This window comes from Arachis hypogaea, chromosome 1, assembly GCF_003086295.3.
Source record: "Arachis hypogaea cultivar Tifrunner chromosome 1, arahy.Tifrunner.gnm2.J5K5, whole genome shotgun sequence".
Taxonomy (NCBI): Eukaryota; Viridiplantae; Streptophyta; class Magnoliopsida; order Fabales; family Fabaceae; genus Arachis; species Arachis hypogaea.
Window position 1 is genome coordinate 55,938,957 of NC_092036.1, and position 23,904 is coordinate 55,962,860.

A 23,904-nucleotide genomic window follows, 5' to 3' on the forward strand; every position below is an offset into this window, starting at 1 on the left:
AAAAACTAATTAAAACATACTAAAATCTATATGAAATTACCCCCAAAAAGCATATAAAATATCTGCTCATCACAACACCAAACTTAAACTGTTGCTTGTCCCCAAGCAACTAGATAAATAAAATAGTATAAAAAGAAATTAAGAAGCAATAATATCTTAGAGTTTCAAGTGAAGCTCAAATTCTAATTAGATGAGCAGGGCTAGTAGCTTTTTGCTTTCGAACAGTTTTGGCATCTCACTTTATCCTTTGAAATTCAGAATGATTGGCATCCATAGGAACTCAGAATTCAGATAGTATTATTGATTCTCCTAGTTTAGTATGTTGATTCTTGAACACAGCTATTTTATGAGTCTTGACCGTGGCCCTAAGCACTTTGTTTTCCAGTATTACCACCGGATACATAAATGCCACAGACACATAACTAGGTGAACCTTTTCAGATTGTGACTTAGCTTTGCTAAAGCCCCCAATTAGAGGTGTCCAGAGTTCTTAAGAACACTCTTTTGCTTTGGGTCACGACTTTAACCACTCAGTCTCGAGCTTCTCACTTGGACCTGCATGCCACAAGCATATGGTTAGGGACAGCTTGATTTAGCCGCTTAGGCCTGGATTTATTTCCTTGGGCCTTTCTATCCATTGATGCTCAAAGCCTTGGATCCTTTTTACCCTTGCCTTTTGGTTTAAAGGGATATTGGCTTTTTCTACTGCTTCTTTCCTCTTTTTTTTGCTGCTTTTTCTTGCTTCAAGAATCAATTTCATGATTTTTCAGATCATCAATAACATTTCTCTTGTTCATCATTCTTTCAAGAGCCAACAATTTTAACATTCGTAAAATTTAATATAAAAAATATGCACTGTTCAGACATTCATTCAGAAGACAAAAAGTATTGCCACCACATATAAATAATTAGAATTTTCCTTATTAAAACTCGAAAAAATATTGCCTCCTTATTTTAAAAATCTGCTATTTTATTTATGCTTAATGATGATGAGAAAAAAAAATCATAGCTTAATTGGAGATAAAATTAAAATAGATATACTAATTACTACCACTCATATATAACTTCTAAGGTAAATTCCTAATAAGAACAACTATCACAGAGTTAAGGCTAAGATTAGGACTCAACAACCTTTATTTTGGGAGGTGGACGCTCCTTTAATCTGTGGGTTGCTTGGCCCTTCAAGAGACAGCTTCTGATGCTTCAGTTGCTTCAGTTCACGCCCTTGCTCTGCTTGTTCCCTAAGTAGTTTACAAAGTATGCTATTTTGATTTTGCTGTTCTTCCTTTAGTTGTTCCATAGCTTCTTGCAACTTGGTGACAGATGCTTCAAGATGCTCCCAGTATTCAATTTGAGGGATTTCTGGGAGGAACTTGAAGAACAAAACTCTCGCGTGATCTAGAATTTTCACAAATAAATTCCCCATTGTAAGTATAGCTTCTAGACCGACAAGAATTCCTTTCTTCCAAACGTTTTGGTTGTCACAAGTAATAAACCCCTTTGAAATTGATAACCGAAGTATTTAAACCTCGGGTTGTCTTCTCAAGGAATTGCAGGGAGGTGTTCTTATTATTGGTTATGAGTTTGTGTAAATTGGGGTTTTGGATTAAGAAATAAGAAGAGTGAATTGCAGAGAAAATAAAATAATAACAATAAAAAGCCTTGACTAGGAGAAGATTAATCGGAAGTTCTATCCTTGTTGGAATTTTCTCAAGATCAATTAATAATTGGTAGTTGTTTCTACTTAGTTAACCCTCAACGAATGAAGGAAAGTCAAGTTAAAGGTCAACTTATATTCACAAGTAGTCCTAATCCTCTCCCTTGGGAAGGATTAGAGTTAGTGACTAACAAGCCAACTAACAATGAACCAATTACAATTGAACTCTTGAGTATTCCAACTCAAGGTTCTCCTTTTAATCAACTCCCAATCAAGTTGGGAGTCTACTCTATCAACATGCATACCATCTTCGTTGTTGGGAGAAGGGAGTAGAAAAGAGACATGATAATAAAATTGAAAGCAATTAAATAAATAATAAAATTAAATGAAAAAGTACTCTTTGCATTAATAATTTAAATGAACATTGAACCTGGAGCTCAGAAGAATTGTAAGTTAAAATAATAATAAATCCTAAATCCTTTAAGAAGAATCCTAATCCTAAATCCTAAGAGAGAGGAGAGAACCTTTCTCTAAAAACTACATCTAAATCCTAAAACTATGTATGAATGTATGTTGTATCCAGTATCTGGTGAATGAATGGATTCCCCCACTTTATAGCCTCTAATCTGTGCTTTCTGGGCCGATAACTAGGTCAGAAACAGCCCAGAAATCTCTGATTTTGAAATCTGGTACGTATAGGTTGCGGGAAAGTGATGCGGAAGTGTCGTCCATGCATTTGCGTGGATTGAGATTTTGCAGATGCGATACGGGTGCGTCATCCACGCGTTCGCGTCTCCTAACTTCGAGGAAGCTATAGCAAATTATATATCGGTGCAAAGCCCCGGATGTTAGCTTTCCAACAAAACTGAAACCGCATCATTTGGACCTTTGTAGCTCAAGTTATAGTCATTTTAGTGCAAGAGGGTCAGGCTGACAGCTTTGCCGTTCCTTCAACTTCTTGTATTCCTTCCACTTTTGCATGCTTCCTTTCCATCCTCTAAGCCATTCCTGCCCTATAATCTCTGAAAACACTTAACACACATATCACGACATCGAATGGTAATAAGAGACGATTAAACATATCAAAATTAAGGCCAAAGAAGCATGTTTTCAATCATAGCACAAAATTAGGAAGGAGAATGTAAACCCACGCATTTAGTATGAATAAGTGTATGAAAGATTGATAAAATCCACTCAATTAAGCACAAGATAAACCATAAAATAGTGGTTTATCAACCTCCCCACACTTAAACATTAGCATGTCCTCCTGCTAAGCTCAAGAGAAGCTATAAAGAAGTGAAGAGGAATGATAGAGAGTATGCAATGCAACCTATCTATATGAATGCAATTACATGCAAAATGTTGCTACCTACTTGGTTAAAAGCAAACAAGCTCTCCAAGACAAATACAAACCAAATTCCACTAATTCAAATCATATAATAAAAAGTAAGTAAACTTGTAAGAAGATAACTCATGAAAGCAGGAAACATAGAATTAAGCACTGAACCCTCACTGGTAGTGTATATCACTCTAGTCTCTCTAGTGTATAGGGTAATCACTCTATTCTTCTCTAATCATGCTTTCTAAACTTTGTTCTTCATCTAACCAATCAACAAATATTTAATGTATACATACAATCATTATGAGGTCTTTTTCAAGGTTGTAATAGGGCTAAGGTAAGGGTAAGGGTATATATATAAGGCTAAGTGAGCTAATAATTGAACCCTTGATTAGTCTAAGATGTCACCTAACATATACATACTTTTATATAATCTAGAAATCTTGGCTAGCTGCCCAATTTTCCCACTTGTGTGTTATATACTCATGCACCAATTTTATTTTTTTTTATTTTATCCCATGTGCATTGATTCTTTAATTTTTGCATTGGGTAATTTTTTTGTCTCCTTATTTAATTACTTAAAAAAAAATTTCTTTTTTTTCTCTTTTTTTTTGAAATATAAGAATAATATATCAATGCACATGGTGTTTTAATTATTTTAATTTCACATGAGCATGCTCCCAAATTTTAAATAATTTATTCACTTTAATACCTTTTTCCTATCATCCCATGTTCCCATAAATTTCCCCACACTTAGTTGATACACAATTTCTATCTTAAGCTAACCAAAGATTTAACTTGGGATTTTTTGGGATAAAAGGGGGTTAAAAGGCTCAAAGGGGCTAACAAGGATGGCTTAAAAGGTAGGTTTATTTGGGATAAGTGAGTAAAAATACAAATAATGGCCTCAATCATATGCAAGCGTGTAAATATACTAAACAATGGACATATAGACTGAAACAAAGTAAAGATTGCAATTATAGAGAAGAAAAATGAAGAACTAAAGATTGATGGTTTAGAAGTTATAATAAATTCTCGTTGCAAGTATAGTTTCTAAACCAAGCAATCAACCTTTCTTATAAAAGTTTTGGTTGTCACAAGTAACAAACCCCTTTGGAATTGCTAACCGAAATATTTAAACCTCGGGTCGTCTTCTCAAGGAACTGCAGGGAGGTGTTCTTATTATTGGTTATGCAAAGGTATATTTTGGGGTTTTCAAAAGGGTTGAACAAGTGATGTAAAATAACAAGTCGTTAAAATAATAACTAGTAAGACTCTTGGCAAGGTATGAGAATTGGAAGTCCTATCCCAGTTATCCTTATCAATTGTGATGAGAATTGGATTTTTCTCCCACTAAGTCAACCTCTAACTATGAAGGTAAGTCAAGTGGATGAATTAATTTTGATTCCTCAGGTTCTAGTCTTTTCTTGGGAAAGGCTAGAGTTATTGGAACTCGAATTCATTCTTGAAGAACTCCAATTTTCAATCAACAATGAGTTTGATAACTCAAGAGTCTCCAATGACTCAACCAAAGCCAAAAGGAAAAAATCTAAATTATTTATATAAATAAAAGAAACAAATCATAGATCTGAAAATACCTCAAATTATATTAAATAGAATATTCAAATCCAACATGGAAAAGTTCATAAATTAAATTGGAAAAATAAATAAAAGGAACATTGAACCTGTGATTGAAGAAGATGACATCCTAATTCTAAAAATCCTAATCCTAATCCTAATCCTAAGAGAGAGGAGAGAAGCTCTCTCTCTAAAAACTACATCTAAATTATGAAAAGTGAATTATGAATTATCTGCCTGTGAATGGATGGACTCCTCCACTCTATAGCCTCTAATCTGTGTTTTCCGGGCCAAAAACTGGGTTAGAAACAGCCTAGAAATCGCCTGCAGCGGTTTCTGGTACGTACAAGTCGCGGGAAAGTGACGCGGAGGCGTCGTCCACGCATTTGCGTGGATTGAGATTTTGCAGATGCAACGCGGGCGCCTCATCCACACGATCGCATCACCTAACTTCGGAGCAGCTATGGCAAATTATATATCGTTGTGAAGCCCTAGATGTTAGCTTTCCAACGCAACTAGAACCGCATCATTTGGACCTTTATAGCTCAAGTTATGACCATTTGAGTGCAAAGAGGTCAGGCTGGACAGCTTAGCAATTTCTTCAACTTCTTGTATTCCAACCACTTTTGCATGCTTCCTTTCCATCCTCTAAACCATTCTTGCCCTGTAATCCCAAAAATCACTTAACATACATATCAAGGCATCAAATGATAATAAAAGAGGATTTAAATAAAAGAAAATAAAAGTCAAAGAAGCATGTTTTCAATCATAGCACAGAATCAGGAAGGAAAATATAAAACCATGCAAATCAAATGAATAAGTGGGCAAGAACTTGATAAAAACCACTCAATTGAGCACAAGATTGAGTAGATGAACTTGTTTGTCTCCCCATTAAGAAGCTTTTCCTCTCCCTTCGTGGTGGCCATCCTGAAAGAAGGGGTAAAAGAAGAAACGTAACCCAAAAATAAAGATAAGAACGTAAATAATATATGGGTGTTAATGACAAATATTAAAGGTCTCAATTACATGGTAGCTACAACATGCAAGTGAGAAAATAATGGAAGCAAATGGCATATCAATAGTGTAAAAGTTGCAACAACGGGGAAGAGAGTGTGGGTAATGCAAGAAAGTGTAAGTTCATATCAATGCAAAAGGAATATCAGTATTATAAAAATTAGCATTGACTTAAGAATAATACCCAATCAGAATAAAACAAGTCATGAAGCACCAGAATAATTCAAGAAAAGATGCAATAGTTGAAAAAGAAAATTTAACACCAATGGAAAAAGAAGAAGAAAGGAAGAAAGGAGGAAGAAAGAAATAAGAAAGGAAAGAGAAGATTTAGATTTAGGGAAGAAAAAGATAAGATATCTTGGCTGATCTGGATAACCTGTGCGGCGCAGGCGACGCAGATGCGTGGATCACACGATCGTGTGGTGTGTGATAATTATCAGGTGACGCAGACGCGTGGATCACGCGATCGCGTGACCTGATTTGTGCTATTGGCGCGAGTGTAGCCTTGCGCACGCACAACTCTCTGTTTAATACGCACATTGCCAAATTTCTGGGTGACGCGTTCGCGTGGGTGACGCGATCGCGTGAATGGCCATATTTCGGAAAACAGCGCGGACGCATGGGGCACGCATTTACGTGGTAGGGCTTGTGCTTCTAGCACGAGTCCAGCCACGTTCCAGCTCAACTTTCGGCCATACACCCTTTTTACGTTGATTTACAGGAACATGTGGTCGCGTGGGTGACGCGGACGTGTGGGGAGGCTATTTCGTTAATGACGCAGACGCGTCAGCGATGCGGTCCCGTGGATCAAGTTGTGCCAAAGGCACGCCTCTAGCCACGCTTTCGCATGACTCTCTGTTCAATTTAGTTTTCTTCCCAACGGACATATGACGCAGACGCGTCGGCGACGCTTACGCGTCACGTGCGTATTTTTTTTTATGCAGTATGCAGAATGCAATGCTAATATGAATGTTATGCAAAATTTCAGGTTCAATCAAAATTCAAAAACAAACAAAACAGACTAGAATTAAAACTGAAGAGGGACGATCATACCATGGTGGGTTGTCTCCCACCTAGCACTTTTAGTTAAAGTCCTTAAGTTGGACATTTGAGGAGCTTCCTGTTATGGTGGCTTGTGCTTGTATTCATCCAAAAATCTCCACCAATGTTTGGAATTCCAGTAAGCTCTATCAATACCAAGTAAATTCCTCAAGCTTTGATGGAGTTCTTCACAAGCTTTGAGCTCCCAAATTTGATCCTCATATATTCCCGGATCCCAAATCTTGTTTCTACACCTATCTTCAAGTTGATTATCATGATTCCATCCGGGTAGCAAGCAATCTGAATCCTCACTAAAGCGGCCAAACAACTTCCTAGACCCATTCAGTTGAGCTCTACACCAACCTTTGCGTTTAAACTTAAAGCTTCCAACCATAATGAACCTTGCAGGACAATTCTTAGCACTAACCATCTTCCTTTTACTCTTAATGCCACAAAGAGCTCTAAGTTGACCATCCGTCTCCAGTAGCCCATATTCAAGTGGAATTAGAAAGCTAAGGGATACGAATTTTACCCACTTGAATGTTGTGAAGGATGATGGCAACTTAGGGGGAAGGTTTTCTAATGAACTTGCAGGCTCCACTCCTTTGTGTTCTTCTTTGACAACTACCACCTCTTTGTAAGCTTCTTCAATATCAACCTCTTCCTCTTGGTCGCTTTCTTCCAATTCAATTTCTTCTTCATTGTTCACCAAGGGCATAGAAGGTTGTGCTTCTACTTTTTTAATCTCCATGTCAAGTCCAATGGGAGAGGATTCAAATGTAGATAAGAATTCATTAATGATTGAATCCATCTCTTGATCATCGCCTTCAAAGTCTTCAACCATGATATGCTTTGGAGGTTGTACACCCTCCTCAACATTAATTGCAAATGTCTTAGAAGGAGGCTCTACGACTTGAGTTTTCCATGGAGGTTCAGCATCTCCTAAGTCCTTAACCACTGCCTCTTTAACTGCTGCGGCTTTGTCCAGTTGTTTTAGTATTAAATCGTACTCCTCCTTGATGATTTCGTTTCTATGATAACTCCCTTCAACTACTCCTTCATCTGCAAAGGTCTCTTCTACCTTCACCTTTAGTGCCTCCTCTAGCTCCTTATAATGTATGGATTCACAAAGATGATCCCTTCTCTCTTGTTCCATGTCAATTGCATCTTTGGGATCATGTTGCTCTTGGATTAATGGATATGGGTGCTCTTCCATGGATGGTGGTGATGGGATAGAGAGATCATTCTGTGGTTGAAAAGAAAGTGCACTAGAGCTTGAGGGTTGAGTACTCGAGGTAGCGGATTGGTCCATGCAGGATATAAGATTTTGGAGTTTAGAAGTGAGACCCCTGAGAGAGGTTAGTGTGTTCTCCATGGAGGTTTGGGGTGGATAAGAGGGTTCATCTTGATAATGATAAGGAGATGGTGTATATTGAGGTGGTGGTTCATGAGAGTAATTGTGTTGGAATGGGAGTGGTTCTATGTGTGGTTCATTTGGCTCATAAGGTGGTTGGTATGGTGGATACAGGTTAGGGTCATATGGAGGTGAATAGTGGAAAGGGGCTTGTGAGTATGGTGGTCCAAAGTCATGTTGAGGAGGGGGTTCATAGGCATATGGTGGTGGTTGTTGATAATCAAAAGAGTGCTCACCATAGCCATTGCCTTGATATGCATCACGGAACGATTGTTGATAGTCCATTGGAGGTAGTTGTTGCCATGAGGGTTGATCAAATCCTTGTGGCTCCTCCCATCTTTGATTGTCCCATCCTTGATACAAGTTGTCATTATAATCTCCTCTTCCTACAACATATTTGTAACCAGACTCATAGCCAAAGGGGTGAGAGTTCATAGTAGTGAGAGAAAATAAAGACAAAAATTAACAAAAAGAAAATATTTTGAAAAAGATATGAAAAAAAAAGATAAGAAAATATTTTGAAAAAGATATGATTTTTGAAAAAAAATAAGATAAGATTTTGAAAAAGATATGATTTTTGAAATAAGATAAGATAAGATTTTGAAAAAGATATGATTTTTTTTTTTGAGAAAGATTTGAATTTTGAAAAATAAGATAAGATAAGATAAAAATTTTAAAATCTGAAAAAAAATTTTTGAAAAATATTTATAATAACCAATAATAAGGCACACGTTTGCAATTCCCCGGCAACGGCGCCAAAAATTGACGTGAGCGGAAATTGGCAGATTAAGAATTAATTAGAAAAATGGCGTTGCGAGTACAGTTCTTAACCGGCAAAAATCCACTCGTCAATTTAGAAAAGGGTTGTCACAAATTTTAGAAATAAAATATTGGGAGTATGAGTCCCAGGTCGTCTCCCAACGAGTTGCAGGAAGATGTGCTATTTTATCAATCAGAGGTTTTCAAAAGGGGTTTTGAATTTGTTGAACAGAAAATTAAATTAGAGAATTTATATGATTTAAATAAAATCTTGACCGGGAGAAAATTAATTGGAAGTTCTATCCTTGTTAGAATTTTATCAAGAGCAATCAATAATTAGTCATTGTTTTAATTTAGTTAACCCTCAACGAATGAAGAAAAGTCAAATTAAAAGTTAACTTCTATCCACAAGTCCTAATCCTCTCCCTTGGGAAGGATTAGAGTTAGTGATTAACAAGTCAACCAACAATAAACCAATCACAATTGAACTCTTGAGTATTCTAACTTAAGGTTCTCCTTTTAATCATCTCCCATTCAAGTTGGGGAACTACTCACTCATCATAATTATAGACTTCACAAAATCAATGGAGAGAATAAGAGAAGACATAATAAATAATAATGAAAGAGATTAATTAAAAATAAAGATAGTCTATATTAATAACTTGTGAAAATAATCCAATGTCAACTCTGGAGGAATTAAGAATATGGAAGAATAAATGAAAAGTAAATAACAAACTATAGTGACTAGTACCGGAGGTAGACTCTTCTCAAAAGTTAAAGCCAAAATCTTCAAAATCCTAATTTATGAATGTTCAAGTGAGAAACCTAGGAAAGAGTAAATTCAGATCTCAAAACTTGAAACTATGCAGAATGAATTGTTGTTCTGTCTCCGCATGTTCCCTGGCTCTAATCTGTGTTTCTGGGCCGAAAACTGGGTTGAAATCCGTCCCAGAATCTCTGCCAGTGACTTTTGTAATTCTACAGATCGCGCATGTCACGCGGCCGCGTCGTCCATGCGATCGCGTCACTTAGTGCTTCTCGTACCACGCGTGCGCGTCATCCATGCACTCGCGTCGTTCGTGCAGCTTTCAATCCGCGCGGGCGCGTCAGGCACGCGGGCGCGTCACTTTGATTTTTTCCATTTCGCGCGGTCACGTGAGCCATGCGACCGCGTGACTTCTCGCTGGTCATCTCCTCAATTCCTTGAGTTCCTTCCATTTTTGCATTCTTCATCTTCATTCCTTACACCATTCCTGCCCTATGAAGCCTGAAACACTTAACACACAGATCACGGCATCGAATGGTACGAAAGAAGATAAAAATATACAACTAAAAGGTCTTTAGGAAGCAAGTTATGAATCATAAATATTTCTAGGAAGGAATTATAAATACATGCAAATCATATGAATAAGTGGGTGAAGACTTGATAAAACCACACAATTAAATACAATATGAATCATAAAATAGCAGTTTATCAACCTCCCCACACTTAAACATTAGCATGTCCTTATGCTAAATTGAAGGAGATAAATATGAATGAGTAGGAACATGTAAGACTTATGTAATGCAACGCAACCTATATACATATGAATGCAACTATATGAGTTTGTCTACATGATTAAAAAAGATAAGTTCTCTAACACAAAATATGGGGCAGAACATGGGGCAGAAACAGCCCAAAAATCGCTGATTTTGAAATCTGGTACGTACAGGATGCGGGAAAGTGACGCGGAAGCGTCGTCCACGCGTATGCGTGGATTGAGATTTTGCAGATGCGACGCGGGCACGTCATCCATGCGTTCGCGTTGCCTAACTTCGAGGCAGCTATAGCAAATTATATATCAATGTGAAGCCCCAGATGTTATCTTTCCAACGCAACTAGAACCGCATCATTTAGACCTCTGTAGCTCAAGTTATGGTCGTTTTAGTGCAAGAAAGTTAGGCTGACAGCTTTGCAATTCCTTTAACTTCTTGTATTCCTTCCACTTTTTCATGCTTCCTTTCCATCCTCTAAGCCATTCCTGCCCTATAATCTCTGAAAACACTTAACACACATATCACGACATCGAATGGTAATAAGAGACGATTAAACATATCAAAATTAAGACCAAAGAAGCATGTTTTTTAAATCATATCACAAAATCAGGAAGAAGAATGTAAACCCATACATTTAGTATGAATAAGTGTATGAAAGATTGATAAAATCCACTTAATTAAGCACAAGATAATCCATAAAATAGTGGTTTATCAGAACTCCTATGCTTTCCTCTTGATGGGATCGTCCTGCACTTTGTTGTCCTTCCATTGACTTTTTGGTGATTGGTTGCTCAACTGAGATATACTCAGTTACTCCCATCTTCACCCCAGCATCTTTACATAGTATAGAGATTAAGCTTGGATAAGCCAATTTGGCATCTTTGGAGTTCTTGTTTGCAATTGTGTAAAGTTCACAAGAGATCAGCTAATGAACTTCCACTTCTTTTCCCAACATAATGCAATGGATCATTACTGCTCTTTTGATGGTGACTTCAGAGCGGTTGCTCGTGGGCAGTATAGAACGCCCAATGAAGTCCAGCCAGCCTCTGGCGATTGGTTTGAGATCTTCTCTCTTGAGTTGATTTGGGACACCCTTTGTGCTGGTTGTTCACTTGGTTCCAGGGAGGCATATGTCCTCTAGAATTTCATCCAAGCCCTTATTTGTTCTCATCATTCTCCTATTAAAGGAGTCTGGGTCATCTTTCAGCTGAGGTAGCTTAAAGATCTCCCTAATTTTGTCAGGGTGGAGGTGAACAATCTTCCCTCTAACCAAAGTCCGATAGTCATAGAAGGCGGTTCTAGCTATTCTCTGCCTGTCTGTTTGCCACATATTATAGTAGAATTCCTGAACCATGTTTCTTCCCACCTTTGTTTTAGGATTAGCTAGGATTTTCCAGCTCCTGTTTCGAATTTGCTATTGGATCTCCGGATATTCGTCTTCTTTCAGATCGAATTTAACTTTCGGGATCACTGACCTTAGACCTATTATTTTGTAATAATGGTCTGAATGTTCTTTGGTTAAGAACTTCCCTTGATTCCAAAGTGGTTTTGGAATATTCTCTTTCTTCCCTTAGTTTAGTGATCACGGATAAACACACCAAACTTAGAGGGTTGCTTGTCCTCAAGCAAAAGAAAGGAAAGGAGAGGAATAGAAAGATAGCCAATGTCGAATTGTGGAGGAGAGGAGGGAGGCCGAACGTGGATTTAAAGGGGAGGGGTGGGTTTTCGAAAATTTTGAAAAAGATAAGATAGAAGATATGATTTGTAAACGATAAGTGTGATAGGAAAAATATGTAATTTAAAATTGAAAAGTTATGAAAGATATTTGAAAAAGATATGATGAGTTTAAAAAACGATTTGAGAAGAATTTAAAAAGATTTGAAAGGAATTCAAAAAGATAATTGAGTTTTGAAAAAGGTTTGAAAAGATTCTGAAGAAAAATTAAGAAACAAGTTTAGGATTAAAAATTTTTGGAATTGAAGTTGAAAGATGAGAGTTTGTAACATGTTTATGCAAGAAATCATGAATTGAAACATGAAAAATGGAAAACATTTGAAGTGAAAAACGAATTTACCTCCTCCCCACAATCCTGGCGTTAAACGCCCAAACGCTGCATGTTTTGGGCATTTAACGCCCATTTGTAGCTTCTCCTGGGCGTTTAACGCCCAGCTGTAGCATCTGGCTGGCGTTAAACGCCAGAAAATCCTTTATCACTGGGCATTTTTCTGAACGCCCAGGATGCTGCGAATCTGGCGTTAAACACCCAGAATTTGCTTCTTTTTGGCGTTTAACGCCCAGATGGCTATCTCTACTGGCGTTAAACGCCCAGTAGATGCTCCTTTTGGGTGTTTAACGCCCAAAACAGCTCTTACTGGCTTTTTCGCACCAGTGAACTTCTTTTTGCTGTTTTATCCTCTGAATCCTTCTGTAACTCTCTGAACTCATGCAATTGCTATTTTACCTTGAAGATAATTAGTATGAACCTGTAAAATTCAATTAATTAACAAATAAGCTTTGTTAATGGCTAGGTTGCCTTCCAGCAAGCGCTTTTTTATTGTCTTTAGCTGGACTATTACTGAACTTTAATCAAGTCTCAGTTTTGAGCATTCTTGCTCAAAATTGCTTTCAAGATAATGTTTGACTCTCTGTCCATTAACAATGAACTTTTTGTTAGAATCATTCTCCTGAAGCTCTACGTATCCATATGGTGACACACTTGTAATCACATATGGACCTCTCCACCAAGATTTCAATTTCCCAGGGAATAATACGAGCCTAGAATTAAATAGCAGAACTTTTTGCCCTGGCTCAAAGACTCTGGATGACAGCTTCTTATCATGCCATCTTTTTGCTTTCTCTTTGTAAATTTTTGCATTTTCGAAAGCATTGAGTCTGAATTCCTCTAGCTCATTTAATTGGAGCAATCATTTTTCTCCAACTAACTTGGTATTAAGGTTTAGGAATCTTGTTGCCCAGTAGGCCTTATGTTCCAGTTCCACTGGCAAGTGACAGGCTTTTCCATACACAAGCTAGTACAGAGAGGTCCCTATAGGAGTCTTGAATGCTGTTCTGTATGCCCACAGAGCATTATCCAAGCTTCTTGCCCAATCCCTTCTACGGTTAATCACAGTCCATTCCAGGATTCTTTTAAGTTCTCTATTAGAGACCTCAGCTTGCCCATTTGTCTGTGGATGATATGGAGTTGCCACCCTGTGGCTGACTCTATATCGAACCATAGCAGAGTAAAGCTGTTTACTGCAGAAATGAGCGCCCCCATCACTGATTAGTACTCTAGGGACACCAAATCTGCTGAAGATATGTTTCTGGAGGAATTTTAGCACTGTCTTAGTATCATTAGTGGGTGTTGCAATAGCTTCTACCCATTTGGATACATAATCCACTGCCACCAGAATATAAGTGTTTGAGTATGATGGTGGGAAAGGTCCCATGAAGTTAATACCCCATACATCAAACAACTCAATCTCCAAGATCCCTTATTGAGGCATGCCATAAATGTCATAATTAAGTACAAACTCTCGGGAGTCTTTATGGAGGGTAGGCCAATAGAAGCCACATTGGAGGACTCTTGTGGCTGTTTGCTCACTTCCAAAATGTCCTCTATATTGTGATCCATGGCAATGTCGTAGGATCTTCTGTGCTTCTTCTTTAGGCACACATCTACGGATTACTCCGTCCGCACATCTCTTGAAGAGATATGGTTCATCCCAAAGATAGTACTTTGCATCTGTGATCAATTTCTTTGATTGCTGCCTACTATACTATTTGGGTATGAATCTCATAGCCTTGTAGTTTGCAATATCTGCAAACCATGGTACTTCCTGGACGGCAAAAAGTTGCTCATCCGAAAAGTTTTCAGAGATCTCAGTAAGAGGGAGGGACGCCCCTTCTACTGGTTCTATTCGGGACAGGTGATCTGCTACTTGGTTCTCTGTCCCTTTTCTGTCTCTTATTTCTATATCAAACTCTTGCAGAAGCAACACCCATCTTATGAGTCTGGGTTTTGAATCCTGCTTTGTGAGTATATATTTAAGAGTAGCATGGTTAGTGTACACAATCACTTTTGATCCTACTAAATAAGATCTGAAGTTGTCAATGGCGTAAACCACTGCAAGGAACTCTTTTTCTGTGGTTGTGTAGTTCTTCTGTGTGTCATTTAAAACACGACTGGTATAATAAATGACGTGCAGAAGCTTGTCATGCCTTTGTCCTAACACTACACCAACGGCATGGTCATTGGCATCACATATTAGTTCAAATGGTAATGTCCAATCTGGTACAGAGATGACTGGTGATGTGACCAGCTTAGCTTTCAGAGTCTCAAACGCATGCAGACACTCCTTATCAAAGATAAATGGTGTGTCAGCAGCTAGCAGATTACTCAGAGGTTTGGTGTTTTTTGAAAAATTTTTTATAAACCTCCTATAGAATCCTGCATGCCCCAGAAAGCTTCTGATTGCCTTAACATTGGCAGGTGGTGGTAATTTTTCAATTACCTCTACCTTGATCCACCTCGATTCCCTTGTTCAAAATTTTGTGCCCAAGGACAATTCCTTCAGTCACCATAAAATGACATTTCTCCCAGTTTAAAACCAGGTTAGTCTCATGGAACCTCTTTAGAATAAGTGCTAGATGGTCAAGAAATGAGTTGAATGAGTCTCCAAATACTGAAAAGTCATCCATGAAGACTTCCAGAAAATTTTCCACCATATCAGAGAAAATAGAGAGCATGCACATTTGAAAGGTTGCAGGTGCATTGCACAGACCAAATGGCATCCTTCTGTATGCAAATACTCCAGATGGACATGTGAATGTTGTTTTCTCTCTATCCTGGAGATCTACTGCAATTTGATTATAACCTAAATATCCATCCAGGAAGCAGTAGAATTCATGACCTGCTAGTCTTTCTAGCATCTGGTCTATGAATGGTAAAGGAAAATGATCCTTTTTGGTAGCTGTATTGAGCCTTCTGTAATCAATACACATACGCCACCCTGTAACTGTTCTTGTAGGAACCAGTTCATCTTTTTCATTATGAACCACTGTCATGCCACCCTTCTTAGGGACGACTTGTACAGGAATAGGATAAATAATATCAGCCTCTAGTAATTTAGTGACCTCCTTCTGCACCACCTCCTTCATGGCTGGATTTAGCCGCCTCTGTGGTTGAACCACTGGCTTAGCGTCATCCTCCAATAGGATCTTGTGCATGCATCTGGCTGGGCTAATGCCCTTAAGATCACTGATGGACCACCCAAGAGCTGTCTTGTGTGTCCTTAGCACTTGAATTGGTGCTTCCTCTTCTTGTGGCTCTAAGGTAGAGCTTATGATTACAGGAAAGGTATCACCTTCTCCCAGAAATGCATATTTCAGAGATGGTGGTAATGGTTTGAGCTCCGGTTTGGGAGGTTTCTCCTCTTCCTGAGGGATTTTCAGAGATTCTATTATTCTCTCTGGTTACTCTAGATCAAGCTGAGCATCTTTAAAGATATCCTCTAGCTCTGATTCGAGACTCTCAGTCATATTGACCTCTTTTACCAGAGAGTCAATAATATCAATGCTCATGCAGGTTTGGGGTGTCTGGATGCTGCATAGCCTTGACAACATTCAACTTAAACTCGTCCTCATTGACTCTCAGGGTTACTTCCCCTTTTTGGACGTCAATAAGGGTTCGTCCAGTTGCTAAGAAAGGTCTTCCTAGAATGAGAGTTGCACTCTTGTGCTCCTCCATTTCCAGCACCACAAAGTCAGTGGGAAAGGCAAATGGCCCAACCTTGACAATCATGTCTTCAATCACGCTTGATGGGTATTTAATGGAGCCATCAGCAAGTTGGAGACATATCCAGGTTGGCTTGACTTCTTCAATCAAAGCAAGCTTTCTGATAGTAGATGCAGGTATTAGGTTGATACTTGCCCCAAGATCAGAAAGATCTTGCTTGGTACAAATACCCTCTAATGTGCATGGTATCATAAAGCTTTCGGGATCTTTAAGCTTTTCTGGTAAGCTTTTCAGAATGACTGCACTGCATTCTTCAGTGAGGTAAACTTTTTCAGTTTCTCTTTGATCCTTCTTATGACTTAAGATCTCTTTCATGAACTTAGCATAAGAAGGTATTTGCTCAAGTGCCTCTGCAAACAGAATCTTAATTTCAAGAGTCCTGAGATAGTCTGCAAAGCGGGTAAATTGCTTATCCTATTCCGCTTGGCGGAGTTTCTGAGGATAAGGCATTTTGGCTTTGTATTCCTCAACCTTAGTTGCTGCAGGTTTATTGCATACAGACGTGGGTTGAGAAGCCTTTTTAGAGGGGTTGCTATCAGCACTTGTGTGTGTCTGATCCCCCACTGGCGTTTGAATGCCAGGGGTGGAAGTTAGAGTGGCGTTAGACGCCAACTCCTTACCTGTTTCTAGCGTCTGAACGCTAGAACTGAGCTTCCTTTGGGCGTTCCATGCCAACTCCTTGCCTACTTCTGGCGTTTGAACGCCAGAACTGAGCATGGGTTGGGCGTCTAACGCCAATTCTCTACCCCTTTCTGGTGTTTGAGCGCCAGAATTATTCTTATCTGGGCTCTTACTGTCTTCAGATGGATTTTGGGTAGCAGTTTGTTCATTTCTTGGCTTCTTGTTGCCTTGAAGTGAGGTATTTAATGTCTTCCCACTTCTTAATTGAACTGCTTGGCATTCCTCTGTTATTTGTTTTGATAACTACTGTTCTGTTTGCTTCAACTGCACTTCCATATTCATATTAGCCCTTCTTGTGTCTTGTTGTATCTCCCTGAATTTGGCTAGCTATTTTGTTAGAAAATCTAGTTACTAATTGAATTTAGTAACTTGTTCTGCAGGACTGAGTTCAGCAATTACTATATTAGCCTCTTCTTTCATGGAAGGTTCACCACTTAGGTACAGATGCTGATTCTTGGCAACTGTATCAATGAGCTCTTGAGCTTCTTCAATTGTCTTTCTCATGTGTATAGATCCACCAGCTGAGTGGTCCAAAGACATCTGAGCTTTCTCTGTAAGCCCATAATAGAAGATGTCTAACTACACCCACTCTGAAAACATTTCAGAGGGGCATTTTCTTAGAATCTCTCTGTATCTCTCCCAGGCATCATAAAGAGATTGATTATCTCCTTGTTTAAAGCCTTGGATGTTCAGCCTTAGCTGTGTCATCCATTTTGGAGGGAAATATTGATTTAAAAATTTTTCTGACAGCTGTTTTCATGTCCTTATGCTCGCCTTAGGTTGGTTATTTAACCACCTCTTAGCTTGGTCTTTTACAGCAAATGGAAATAGTAATAATCTGTAGACATCCTAATCTACTTTTTTATAATGTACTATGTCAGCAATCTGTAAAAATTGTGCTAGAAACTCTGTAGGTTCTTCTTGTGGAAGACCGAAATACTGACAACTTTGCTGCACCATGATAATGAGCTGAGGATTCAACTCAAAACTACTAACTCCGATGGAGGGTATACAGATACTACTCCCATATGAAGCAGTAGTGGGGTTAGCATATAACCCCAGAGTCCTTCTGGACTGTTCATTTCCACTTAGGTCCATGGTGGAGAAAGGGAGATGATGTGGATTTATTTTATTTATTTTATTATATAAAAAATTTTTTTTCGAAATAATAAAATGAAATAAAATAAAAACTAAAAAATAACAAGATTTTGAAAATATTTTATGAAGATTTTCGAAAAAGTGAGGAGAGAGAAAGTGGTTAGGATATTTTTGAAAAAGATGTGATTTTTTTAAATCTTAAAAGGATAAGATTTTGAAAAATTTTTTGAAATTGAAATCTGAATTTTTGTGAAAAGTTTCAAAATATTTGCTTAAAAATAGTTAGAAAAGATATTTTTTATTTTTGAATTTTATTATGAAAGAGAGAAACACACAAAAGACACAAGACTTAAAAATTTTTAAATCCAATGCTCCTTGTTTTCGAAAATTTTGGAGGGAAAACACCAAGGCACACCAAACTTAAAAATTTTAAGATCAAAACACAAAGAAGACTCAAGAACACCTTGAAGACTCACAAGAACAACAAGAACAAAAGAAAGAACACCAAACTTAAAATCTTTAGAAAACCAAAATAAAATTTTCGAAAATTAAAGAAAATTAACAAGAGAACACCAAACTTAAAGTTTGGCACAAGATTTAATCAAAGAAAAATTATTTTTGAAAAAGTTTTAAAAGGAAGATACCCAATTACCAAGAACACAAGCCCATGCTCTAGCCAACTGAGCTATAAATTTAACGTGTTTTAATAAGGTAATTAATAAATAAAATTTTTTGAAAACTAAAAATTTGAAAATGCACAAGAAAAATAAGAAAAGACACAAAACAAGTCAAACTAAAGATCAAACAAGAAAAATTGACAAGAACAATTTGAAGATCAAAGAAGAACAAGGAACATGCAATTCAAAAATTGAAAGACAAAGAAAAGCATGCAATTGACACCAAACTTAAAACATGACACTAAACTCACAGAAAAACTAAAAATTAAAAAATTAATATTTTTGAAAAATTTTTGAAAAAAAAAAGACTCTGACCCAAAAGACAAAATTTTCCTAATCTAAGTAACAAGATTTACCGTCAGTTGTTCAAACTCAAGCAATCCCCGGCAACGGCACCAAAAACTTGGTGCACAAAAATCACACTCACTATGTAATTCCGCACAACTAACTAGCAAGTGCACTAGGTCATCCAAGTAATACCTTACGTGAATAAGGGTCGATCCCACGGAGATTGTTGGCTTGAAGCAAGCTATGGTTATCTTATTATTCTTAGTCAGGATACCAATAGGGTTCTTTAGTTTCAACTGTAAGAAGTAAAAGAGCATGAAATTAGTAATTGTTACGCAGTAATAGAGAATGTGTTGGAGTTTTGGAGATGCTTTGTCTTCTGAATCTCTACTTTCCTACTGTCATCTTCTTCACGCATGCAAGGTTCCTTCTATGGCAAGCTGTGTGTTGGTGGATCACCGTTGTCCATGGCTACCATCCGTCCTCTCAGTGAAAATGGACCAGGTGCACTGTCATCGCACAACTAATCATCTATCGGTTCTCACTCATACTGGAATAGGATCCATTGATCCTTTTGCGTCTGTCACTACGCCCAAGACTTGCGAGTTTGAAGCTCGTCACAGTCATCCAATCCCTGAATCCTACTCGGATTACTGATGAGCAGATAATTTGTACGCTTTTTGGCATTGTTTTTAGTATGATTTTAGTATGATCTAGTTAGTTTTTAGTGTATTTTTATTAGTTTTTAGTTAAAATTCACTTTTCTGGACTTTTCTATGAGTTTGTGTGTTTTTCTGTGATTTCAGGTATTTTCTGGCTGAAATTGAGGGACCTGAGCAAAAATCTGATTCAGAGACTAAAAAGGACTGCAGATGCTGTTGGATTCTGACCTCCCTGCACTCGAAGTGGATTTTCTGGAGCTACAGAAGCCCAATTGGCGCGCTCTCAACGGCGTTGGAAAGTAGACATCCTGGGCTTTCCAGAAATATATGATAGTTCATACTTTGCCCAAGATTTGATGGCCCAAACCGGCGTACAAATTCACCCTCAGAAATCCCAGCGTTAAACGCCGGAACTGGCACCAAAATGGGAGTTAAACGCCCAAACTGGCATAAAAGTTGGCGTTTAACTCCAAGAAGAGTCTCTACACGAAATTGCTTCATTGCTCAGCCCAAGCACACACCAAGTGGGCCCGAAAGTGGATTTTTATGTCATTTACTCATCTCTGTAAACCCTAGGCTACTAGTTTTCTATAAGTAAGACATTATACTATTGTATTTTCATCTGGGTAGCTATCTTCATTTTTATGCTATCTTAGATCATTGGGAGGCTGGCCATTCGGCCATGCCTAGACCCTGTACTTATGTATTTTCAACGGTGGAGTTTCTACACACCATAGATTAAGGTGTGGAGCTCTGCTGTACCTCGAGTATTAATGCAATTACTATTGTTCTTCTATTCAATTCCACTTGTTCTTGTTCTAAGATATCACTTGTTCTTCAACTTGATGAATGTGATGATCCGTGACACTCATCATCATTCTCACCTATGAACGTGTGACTGACAACCACCTCCGTTCTACCTTCGATTGGGTGAATATCTCTTGGATTCCTGATACACGATGCATGGTTGATCGCCTGACAACCGAGTGCTCGCCTGACAAACGAGCCAGCCATTCCGTGAGATCAGAGTCTTCGTGGTATAGGCTAGAATTGATGGCGGCATTCAAGAGAATCCGGAAGGTCTAACCTTGTCTGTGGTATTTTGATTAGGATTCAATGATTGAATGACTGTGACGTGCTTCAAACTCCTGAGGGCGGGGCGTTAGTGACAGACGCAAAAGAATCACTGGATTCTATTCCGACCTGATCGAGAACCGACAGATGGATAGCCGTGCCGTGACAGGGTGCGTTGAACATTTCCACTGAGAGGATGGGAGGTAGCCACTGACAACGGTGAAACCCTTGCTTAAGCTTGCCATGGAAAGGAGTAAGAAGGATTGGATGAAGACAGTAGGAAAGCAGAGAGACGGAAGGGAAGGCATCTTCATACGCTTATCTGAAGTTCCTACCAATGAATTACATAAGTATCTCTATCTTTATCTTTATGTTTTATGCGTTTATCACCATACCCATTTGAGTTTGCCTGACTAAGATTTACAAGGTGACCATAGCTTGCTTCATACCAACAATCTCTGTGGGATCGACCCTTACTCGCGTAAGGTTTATTACTTGGACGACCCAGTACACTTGCTGGTTAGTTGTGCGAAGTTGTGTTTATGCCATGGTAGTGAGCACCAAGTCTTTGGGGCCATTACCAGGGATTATTAGAGTTTTGAAAAGTATTGATCACAATTTCGCGCTACCAAGTTTTTGGCGCCGTTGCCGGGGATTGTTCGAGTATGGACAACTGACGGTTCATCTTGTTGCTTAGATTAGGTATTTTTTTTTCTTCAGAGTTCTTGAGAATGAATTCTAGAGTTTCATGATGATCTATTGAAATCTGGCTGGCTGTGAAGCCATGTCTAATTTCATTGGACCGAGGTTTCAACTTATCATCACAAAAGCTTGTTGATCTCTATCAACCTTGCTTTTGGAGCAGTAATCTGCTAAGGCTTGGCTGGCCATTGGCCATGTCTAGTGTTTTGGACCGAAGCTTTCTTTGAAAGCTTGGCTGGCTGTGAAGCCATGTCTAATTCCTGGACCGGAGTCTTAGACTAGCATTGCACTGATTCCTGGAATTCTCATTAAGAATTTTGATACTTTTTTTTCACTTAATTTTCGAAAAACACAAAAAAAAAATTTACAAAATCATAAAATCCAAAAATTTCTTGTTTGAGTCTAGTGTCTCATATTAAGTTTGGTGTCAATTGCATGTTTCTGTTCTTCTTGCATTCATGCATGTGTCTTAGTGATCTTCAAGATGTTCTTGATGATTTCATTACTCTGATCTTTAATTCCTCTTGACTTGAGTGTTTGTATATCTCATATGCATTCTCATTAGTGTCAATAGTATACAATTTGCTAAGTTTGGTGTCTTGCATGCATTATTATTTGATTTTAGTTGCATTTTGATTATTCCTCATTATTAAAAATTCAAAAATATTTTTAATTTGTGTCTTTTCAAGTCAATAATACAGAGAATTGAAGATTCAGAACATACAGCAGAGGAATTGCACAGAAAAAGCTGGGCGTTCAAAACGCCCAGTGAAGAAGGACAGACTGGCGTTTAAACGCCAGCCAGGGTACCTGGTTGGGCGTTTAACGCCCGAAAAGGTATAGTTTTGGGCGTTAAACGCCAGAATGTGCACCATTCTGGGCGTTTAACGCCAGGATGGCACAAGAGGGAAGATTCTGTTTTTCAATGCAATTTTTTTTCAGGTTTTCATAGTTTTTCAAAATCAAATCTTTTTCAAATCATATCTTTTCAATCATGTGTTTTCAAAATCAATTTCTTTCCTTTTTCAAAGATACTTGCTATCAATTAATGATTTGATTCAACATTTCAAGTATGTTGCCTTTTCTGTTGAGAAAGGTTTAATGTTTGAATCATATCTTTTCTTGTTAACCAAGTTTTTAATTTTCAAAATCAAATCTTTTTAAAATGTTTTTCAAATCATATCTTCTCAATCACATCTTTTTAAAACTAATCATATCTTCTTAACCACATCTTTTTCAAAATAATTTTCAATCAAATCTTTCTGATTTCTAATTTCAAAATCTTTTTCAAAAATCACTTGATCTCTTTCCCACTCTTGGTTTTCGAAAATTAATTAGTGTTTTTCAAAATGTTTTCAAAATTTCTTACTTAATTTTCGAAAACCACTTCCCTTCTTCTCACATCCTTCTATTTATGGACTAACACTATTCCTTAATGCAAAATTCGAACTCCATCTTCTTTGATAAGTTCGAATTTTCCACTTCTACCTTCCATTTTTCTTTTCCTCTGACACCTCAAGGAATCTCTATACTGTGACATAGAGGATTCCATATTTTCTTGTTCTCTTCTCTCTCATATGAGCAGGAGCAAAGACAAAGGCATTCTTGTTGAGGCTGATCCTGAACCTGAAAGGACCTTGAAGAGAAAGCTAAGAGAAGCCAAAGCACAACTTTCTGTAGAGGACCTAACCGAAATCTTCAAAGAAGAAGAACCTATGGCAGCCGAAAACAACAACAATGCCAACAATGCAAGGAAGGTGCTGGGTGACTTTACTGCACCTACTCCCGACTTCTATGGGAGAAGCATCTCTATCCCTGCCATTGGAGCGAATAACGTTGAGCTTAAGCCTCAATTAGTTTCTCTAATGCAACAGAATTGCAAGTTCCATGGACTTCCACTGGAAGATCCTCATCAGTTTTTGGCTGAGTTCTTGCAAATCTGTGACACTGTCAAGACTAATGGGGTTGACCCTGAGGTCTACAGACTTATGCTATTCCCTTTTGCTGTAAGAGACAGAGCTAGGACATGGTTGGACTCACAACCTAAAGAAAGCCTGAACTCTTGGGAAAAGCTAGTCAATGCCTTCTTGGCAAAGTTCTTTCCACCTCAAAAATTGAGTAAGCTTAGAGTGAAAGTCCAAACCTTCAGACAGAAGGAAGGAGAATCCCTCTATGAAGCTTGGGAAAGATACAAACAATTAATCAGAAAGTGTCCTTCTGATATGCTTTCTGAATGGAGCATCATAGGTATTTTCTATGATGGTCTCTCTGAACTATCCAAGATGTCTTTGGATAGTTCTGCAGGAGGATCTCTTCATCTGAAGAAGACGCCTACTGAAGCTCAAGAACTGATTGAAATGGTTGCAAATAACCAATTCATGTACACTTCTGAAAGAAATCCTGTGAACAATGGGACTAGTCAGAAGAAAGGAGTTCTTGAGATTGACACTCTGAATGCCATATTGGCTCAGAATAAAATATTGACTCAACAAGTCAATATGATTTCTCAAAGTCTGTCTGGAATGCAAAATGCACCAAGCAGTACTAAGGAGGCTTCATCTGAGGAAGAAGCCTATGATCCTGAGAAC

At 38.1% G+C, this 23,904-nt stretch overlaps 1 non-coding gene across 1 annotated transcript; it reads right to left on the reverse strand.

Moving 5' to 3' along the window:
• Positions 1-23,436: 23,436 nt before the first annotated feature.
• LOC112717327 (small nucleolar RNA R71) lies at positions 23,437-23,544 on the reverse strand. Its single transcript, XR_003160620.1, has one exon. It is a non-coding gene; the product is annotated as a small nucleolar RNA R71 (small nucleolar RNA).
• Positions 23,545-23,904: the final 360 nt, after the last annotated feature.